The following is a 7,489-nucleotide window of genomic DNA, read 5'->3' as shown; positions in this document are numbered from 1 at the left end:
CGACCCCCTCGATTAGATTCCAGTCTGTAACTCACTCCCGGGTATCTGTTATTCTATACATAAACCACCCGAACCCCTCGATTAGATTCCAGTCTGTAACTCACTCCCGGGTATCTGTTATTCTATATATAAACCACACCGAACCCCTCGATTAGATTCCAGTCTGTAACTCACTCCCGGGTATCTGTTATTCTATACATAAACCACCCGAACCCATCGATTAGATTCCAGTCTGTAACTCACTCCAGGGTATCTGTTATTCTATATTTAAACCACCCCGAACCCCTCGATTAGATTCCAGTCTGTAGCTCACTCCCAGGCATTTGTTACACTATATATAAACCCCCCCGAACCCCTCGATTAGATTCCAGTCTGTAACTCACTCCTGGATATATATTATTCTATTTATAAACCACCCGAACCCCTCGATTAGATTCCAGTTTGTAACTCACTCCTGGACATATGTTATTCTATATATAAACCACCCGAACCCCTCGATTAGATTCCAGTCTGTAACTCACTCCCAGGTATCTGTTATTCTATATATAAACCCCCTGATTCCATCGATTAGATTCCAGTTTGTAACTCACTCCCGGGTATCTGTTATTCTATATATAAACCACCCGAACCCCTCGATTAGATTCCAGTCTGTAACTCACTCCCGGATACATGTTATTCTATATATAAACCACCCGAACCCCTCGATTAGATTCCAGTCTGTAACTCACTCCCGGGTATCTGTTATTCTATATATAAACCACCCCGAACCCCTCGATTAGATTCCAGTCTGTAACTCACTCCCGGGTATCTGTTATTCTATACATAAACCACCCGAACCCATCGATTAGATTCCAGTCTGTAACTCACTCCCGGGTATCTGTTATTCTATATTTAAACCACCCCGAACCCCTCGATTAGATTCCAGTCTGTAACTCACTCCCGGGTATCTGTTATTCTATATATAAACCCCCTGAACCCATCGATTAGATTCCAGTCTGTAACTCACTCCCGGGTATCGGTTATTCTGTATATAAACCACCCAAACCCCTCGATTAGATTCCAGTCTGTAGCTCACTCCCAGGCATTTGTTACACTATATATAAACCCCCCCGAACCCCTCGATTAGATTCCAGTCTGTAACTCACTCCTGGATATATATTATTCTATTTATAAACCACCCGAACCCCTCGATTAGATTCCAGTTTGTAACTCACTCCTGGACATATGTTATTCTATATATAAACCACCCGAACCCCTCGATTAGATTCCAGTCTGTAACTCACTGCCGGGTATCTGTTATTCTATATATAAACCCCCTGATTCCATCGATTAGATTCCAGTTTGTAACTCACTCCCGGGTATTTGTTAGTCTATATATAAACCACCCGAACCCCTCGGTTAGATTCCAGTCTGTAGCTCACTCCCGGGTATCTGTTACACTATATATAAACCACCCCGAACCCCTCGATTAGATTCCAGTCTGTAACTCACTCCCGGGTATCTGTTATTCTATATATAAACCCTCCTGAACCCCTCGATTAGATTCCAGTCTGTAACTCACTCCCAGGTATCTGTTATTCTATATATAAACCACCCCGAACCCCTCAATTAGATTCCAGTCTGTAACTCACTCCCGGGTATCTGTTATTCTATATATAAACCACCCCGAACCCCTCAATTAGATTCCAGTCTGTAACTCACTCCTGGATACATGTTATTCTATATATAAACCACCCGAACCCCTCGATTAGATTCCAGTCTGTAACTCACCCCCGGGTATCGGTTATTCTATATATAAACCACCCTGAACCTCTCGATTAGATTCCAGTCTGTAACTCACTCCCGGGTATTTGTTAGTCTGTATATAAACCACCCGAACCCCTCGATTAGATTCCTGTCTGTAACTCACTCCCAGGTATCTGTTATTCTATATATAAACCACCCGAATCCCTCGATTAGATTCCAGTCTGTAACTCACTCCCGGGTATCTGTTATTCTATATATAAACCACCCCGAACCCCTCGATTAGATTCCAGTCTGTAACTCACTCCCAGGTATCTGTTATTCTATATATAAACCCCCCCGAACCCCTCGATTAGATTCCAGTCTGTAACTCACTCCCAGGTATCTGTTATTCTATATATAAACCCCCCGAACCCCTCGATTAGATTCCAGTCTGTAACTCACTCCCAGGTATCTGTTATTCTATATATAAACCACCCCGAGCCCCTCGATTAGATTCCAGTCTGTAACTCACTCCCGGGTATCTGTTATTCTATATATAAACCCCCCCCAAACCCCTCGATTAGATTCCAGTCTGTAACTCACTCCCGGGTATCTGTTATTCTATATATAAACCCCCCCCGAACCCCTCGATTAGATTCCAGTCTGTAACTCACTCCCGGGTATCTGTTATTCTATATATAAACCACCCCGAACCCCTCGATTAGATTCCAGTCTGTAACTCACTCCCGGGTATCTGTTATTCTATATATAAACCACCCCGAGCCCCTCGATTAGATTCCAGTCTGTAACTCACTCCCGGGTATCTGTTATTCTATATATAAACCCCCCCCGAACCCCTCGATTAGATTCCAGTCTGTAACTCACTCCCGGGTATCTGTTATTCTATATATAAACCACCCCGAACCCCTCGATTAGATTCCAGTCTGTAACTCACTCCCGGGTATCTGTTATTCTATATATAAACCACCCCGAGCCCCTCGATTAGATTCCAGTCTGTAACTCACTCCCGGGTATCTGTTATTCTACATATAAACCACCCGAACCCCTCGATTAGATTCCAGTCTGTAACTCACTCCCGGGTATCTGTTATTCTATATATAAACCACCCCGAACCCCTCGATTAGATTCCAGTCTGTAACTCACTCCCGGGTATCTGTTATTCTATATATAAACCCCCCGAACCCCTCGATTAGATTCCAGCCTTGGAATCTTTTGCGGGATGTGCTGACGTATTGGTAATAATGTTGAATTTGGAATCTATTAGACCACATAATGACCTGTGGATGTGTCAGCTGATGGAATTAAATTTCTGTCAATAAACCTGGAATTAAAAGCGCGAATGAGGAATGCTGGCCAGGAAACCATTACTGATCCTGGTAAAAATCCATCTGGTTCACTAATGTCCTTTGCAGTCCTGCCACATCCACTTGTGAATGGTGGTGGACAATTAAACAACTCACTGGAGGAGGAGGCTCCACAAATATCCCCATCCTCAATGATGGAGGAGCCCAGCACATCAGTGCAATAGATAAGGCTGTAGCATTCACAACAATCTTCAGCCAGAAGTGCCAAGTGGATGATCCATCTCTGCATCCTCCGGAGGTCCCCAGCATCACAGATGCCAGTCTTCAGCCAATTCGATTCACTCCACGTGATATCAAGAAATGGCTGAAGGCACTTGATACTGCAAAGGCTATGGACCCTGACAATATTCCGGCAATAGTACTGAAGACTTGTGCTCCAGAACTAGCCACCACCCGAACCAAACTGTTCCAGTACAGCTACAATGCTGGCATCTACCCGGTAATGTGGATAATTGCCCAGGTATGTCCTGCCCAGTAACAACAGGAAAAATCCAACCCGGCCAATTACCGCCCCATCGGTCTACTCTCGATCATCAGCAAAGTGATGGAAGGCGTCATCAACAGTGTTATAAAACAGCACGTACTCAGCAATAACCTGCTCACTGATGCTCAGTTTATGTTCTGCCAGGGTCATTCAGCTCCTGACCTTGTTACAGCCTTGGTCCAAACATGGACAAGAGAGCTGAACTCAAGAGGTGAGGTGAGAGTGACTGTTGGCCTCTGTTATGATATGAGGTACTTGTACCTTTAAGGAGGCATATCTTAAACTGCTGCTATGAATCCCATGCCTCTGTGTTCATTATGCAGCCATAGGAATGGAAATCAGATGTACTTTACATTACTCTTGAGTTAATTCTATCTGTATGTAGTCTTATCTACAAATAAAGCACTCATATCGCTGTATTACCAATCCTTTGTGTATGATTGGTATGTTTACGCGGAATAGAAGAATCTAGCATGGTGGCAGCGTGTTTTTAAAGATTTGACTGACAAGCGGTTCAACATCATGAAAAGCCACAACCCGTGGCCAGAGAGGTACAACCAAGAGCACGTACAAAGCGGCGTCAGGACAAGATCCACAGGACGTCTAGCCAAGCGACGCGATCAGACGATGGGGACATTGACACACAAAGCGAGCTGACATTTTCAACATGGCGAACATCAAAGCATGTATTGATTGGCACTGTGGCACCAGCAGAAGCCTCTGCCACTGTCTGGATTATATGACCACAGGTGCAGGGGCGCCATAACCTATAAGCAACACAGGACACGGGTGCAGCTGCAAGCATCCTTCCATTTCGCACGCTGAAATGGATGGACCTGCAGAAGAGGCAAGTGACGGATTCAACCAACCGCTGCCACGCTCACCATGTACACATTGGCTCGGAGAGTCTGCCCCTGGGATCCATTGCTCTCCAGTGTCACTATTGAAGAGGGTACTCCCTTCAATCCTGCAACTACATAGGCCAGTTGAAGAGGAGAAATTACAATCCCCGATCACACAGCGACCACAGAGACTCAGGCTTCCTTTTAACTGGTTTTATTCCAGCACATGCAAGGGAGCTGCAATCATTCCAAAGAATCAAGACCCAACTCCCAGACTGATTACATTTCATTACTTTTGTACTTTTTTCTTATCATAATACATTTGAGCACTTTTGAATACATCCAATCGATAATCCACACACCGGTCCCATACTAACTCTATCCTATTGAGTACATAAACATGTGATTTTGCTAACCAATTATTCTAAAGGGTGTGTACATAATTATATTATCCAATCAAAATTAAAACACGCACGCAAAGACCTTGGTTCTCACAACTCAATGCTGCTTATATTTCATCAAAGACCCCTTTGTCCATTGTATGTCTTCCCATATCTAAGCTAAAACCATCTGCCCCCTTCCCTATGTGAGAGGGGAGTACATGCAATCTATTTTATATCCTCCTTGTGTCTTCAGCCTGGCTCTCAAGGCTGTGCAATGTTCATCTGGTAATCGTCGACTCTTAATGCGTTTACCAGCCAGGTCTGCCTGGAGATTTTAAGTGTTCTTCAGTAAATTCTTACTGTGTTCTTTTTTTTAGCATTTAAAATTTTCCCCCAACACCATCAAAGGCCACTCTGGTCAGCCCAGTATATCTTATGCTGTGCACACCACTGGTCCAATGTTCACAGGCCGACTAGAATTCAGGGATTTAAAACAAAAATGGGAAGTGTTGGAAAAGCTCAGCAGGTCTGGCAGCATCTGCGGAGAGAGAGAGAGAGAGACGGTTAACCTTGTCGGTCCAATATGACTCTTCTTCGGAGCCCTGCTGGGGTCCAACCCCAATTACCACCCACGACTCTAAGACGAAGGCAACGGAACACAAGGGCACCCCAAGTAGCCGGCCTAACAACCCGGATTGATCCCAAGGGATTGGAGGTCATTAAGGGTGATGCAGTAATGGGCCTACGTGCAGATATTCTGCTCCATCCATCGAGCCGCGGTGTGGCTGCACCATTCAGGCCCAGAACAAGCCGGAAGCCGACCTTGGTGGGGTGGAGAGAGGTGGCACGGCCCGAAAAGCCGAAAGAGGCCTAAAGCCGCTCTCGAAGAGCTTTGACCGAAGCAGAGTGTCGTGAACCAGGAGGGTCACGCCCAGCCTCAGTGGCCGGAACCTTCCCCCTCCCCAGAGCGTTGGCGTCAGGCGTTATGGCGGGCGTGAGCGGGGAAACACGGCGAGGAGGTCGACGAGCGGTTTTACGAGGCCCAGTTTGCGATCGCCCCGCTCCGCCCGTCAGCGTTTCCCGCTGCGAATGTCATTTGAATACATTAGCATCTCATTACAAGCCTGGCTCGCCAGAGTGAATGTAGAGTGAACTGTATCGCAACGGGATGTAAGAGGCGCCCACCGGGCAGCCTGCACCTCGCTCGCCGTTTCGAGGCTAGGCCGCCCCGCCCTGCGTCGCGTAGCGCTGGCGGGATTCAGCGCCAGGCTTCGCAGGCAGTGCGGCACCGAGGGGTTGCCGCAGGCCGGTCTCTGCCTACCAGGCCAGCGGTGAGGCAGGGGGGTTGGCGTCTAATGGGCTGTGGGGCTCAGGCTCCACTGGGGGAGATGGGCCTGCAGGGCTAGGGCTGTATTTGGGGGTCACGGCTTGCCGGGGGGTGGTGGGGAGGTTGCGCTCAGACACGTGGCTGGTGGGGAGTGGGGGGGGGGACGAAGGTGCGGCGGGGAGGGGGGTGGGGTTGGTATATGTTGAGAGGTCCCCAAGATGGGGGTGGGTGAGACCTACTCGGGCCCGTGGGGGGGGGCACACCCACTTCTAAATGCTCAGGGGCTAACGGGCAGACATGGACCAGAAGCACGACGGGATCAAGGAATACGGTGGGGTGGGTGGGTGGATGGAGAGGTCCCTGAGGCTAAAGGGTTTGTGAATATTGGCCGGAGCAGAAGGGAATGAGAGCTCCTTGGTAGTTTTAACACAATCTCTTGACGTGGGAGTAATTTCCACTTGGTGCGAGAAGTGGGACAGTAATCCCGTCTTCAACATTGATAGCAATGAGCAGACTTGATGGGCCAAATGGCCTAATTTCTGCTCCTATGTCTTATGTCTTATGGAAGGATAACACACCAGGAAAAGACAAGAAGAGACAAGTGCAGGTTAACAGGGCTGGAGTGAGCCCACTGTTGATACGCAAGACATGGCGGACTATGCCAGTAGCTTTGCCACCTCCATCTGGATAGCTTATTGCGTCATGACCAGTAATTGACATAATTACACCTTCACTGCTGCTAACTGGGTGATTCCACATCTCTGCGCCGTAACCTAGCATTAACGCTAATGGTAGGCCTCTCCGAGGTTTATTTTGGACAGGGACAGAGGTCAGGAATGACAAATCAACATTTATCTCCCGCTGGATTGAAGTTCTTCTGCACCCTGGAGGTGAGATATTGCGGCTGTCATCAGTCTGAGCTCCGGCCTGTGGGGAACTGAGTTAAAACATCCAAAGGCCCATTTCACTTGCACGCAAGGAGGCAAGGTTTGTATTTCCATCAGCCCCGGACTGTTTACAGGCGGCCAGAGGTGAAGGGGTCAGTTCTAGCCACACCCGGCTATTTCCAGTAGATTGCTGACAAATTTTGGAACGTAATCTAAATTTGGAGTTTGCTGGCATCCAGTTCTTTTTCCATTTGCAACTCCTCAGGTGATGAAGCCAGATTGAGGTGATGCACTTGGGCAGGACAAACAAGACACGGGGATACACGATGAATGGTAGGGCCCTGGGAAGTACCGAGGGTCAGAGGGACCTTGGTGTGCATGTCCACCGGTCCCTTAAGGTAGTGGGACAGGTATATAAGGTGGTTAAGAAGGCATATTGGATACTTGCCTTTATTA

This window comes from Cetorhinus maximus, chromosome 31, assembly GCF_964194155.1.
Source record: "Cetorhinus maximus chromosome 31, sCetMax3.hap1.1, whole genome shotgun sequence".
Lineage (NCBI taxonomy): Eukaryota > Metazoa > Chordata > Chondrichthyes > Lamniformes > Cetorhinidae > Cetorhinus > Cetorhinus maximus.
This window is presented reverse-complemented; position numbering follows the sequence as displayed.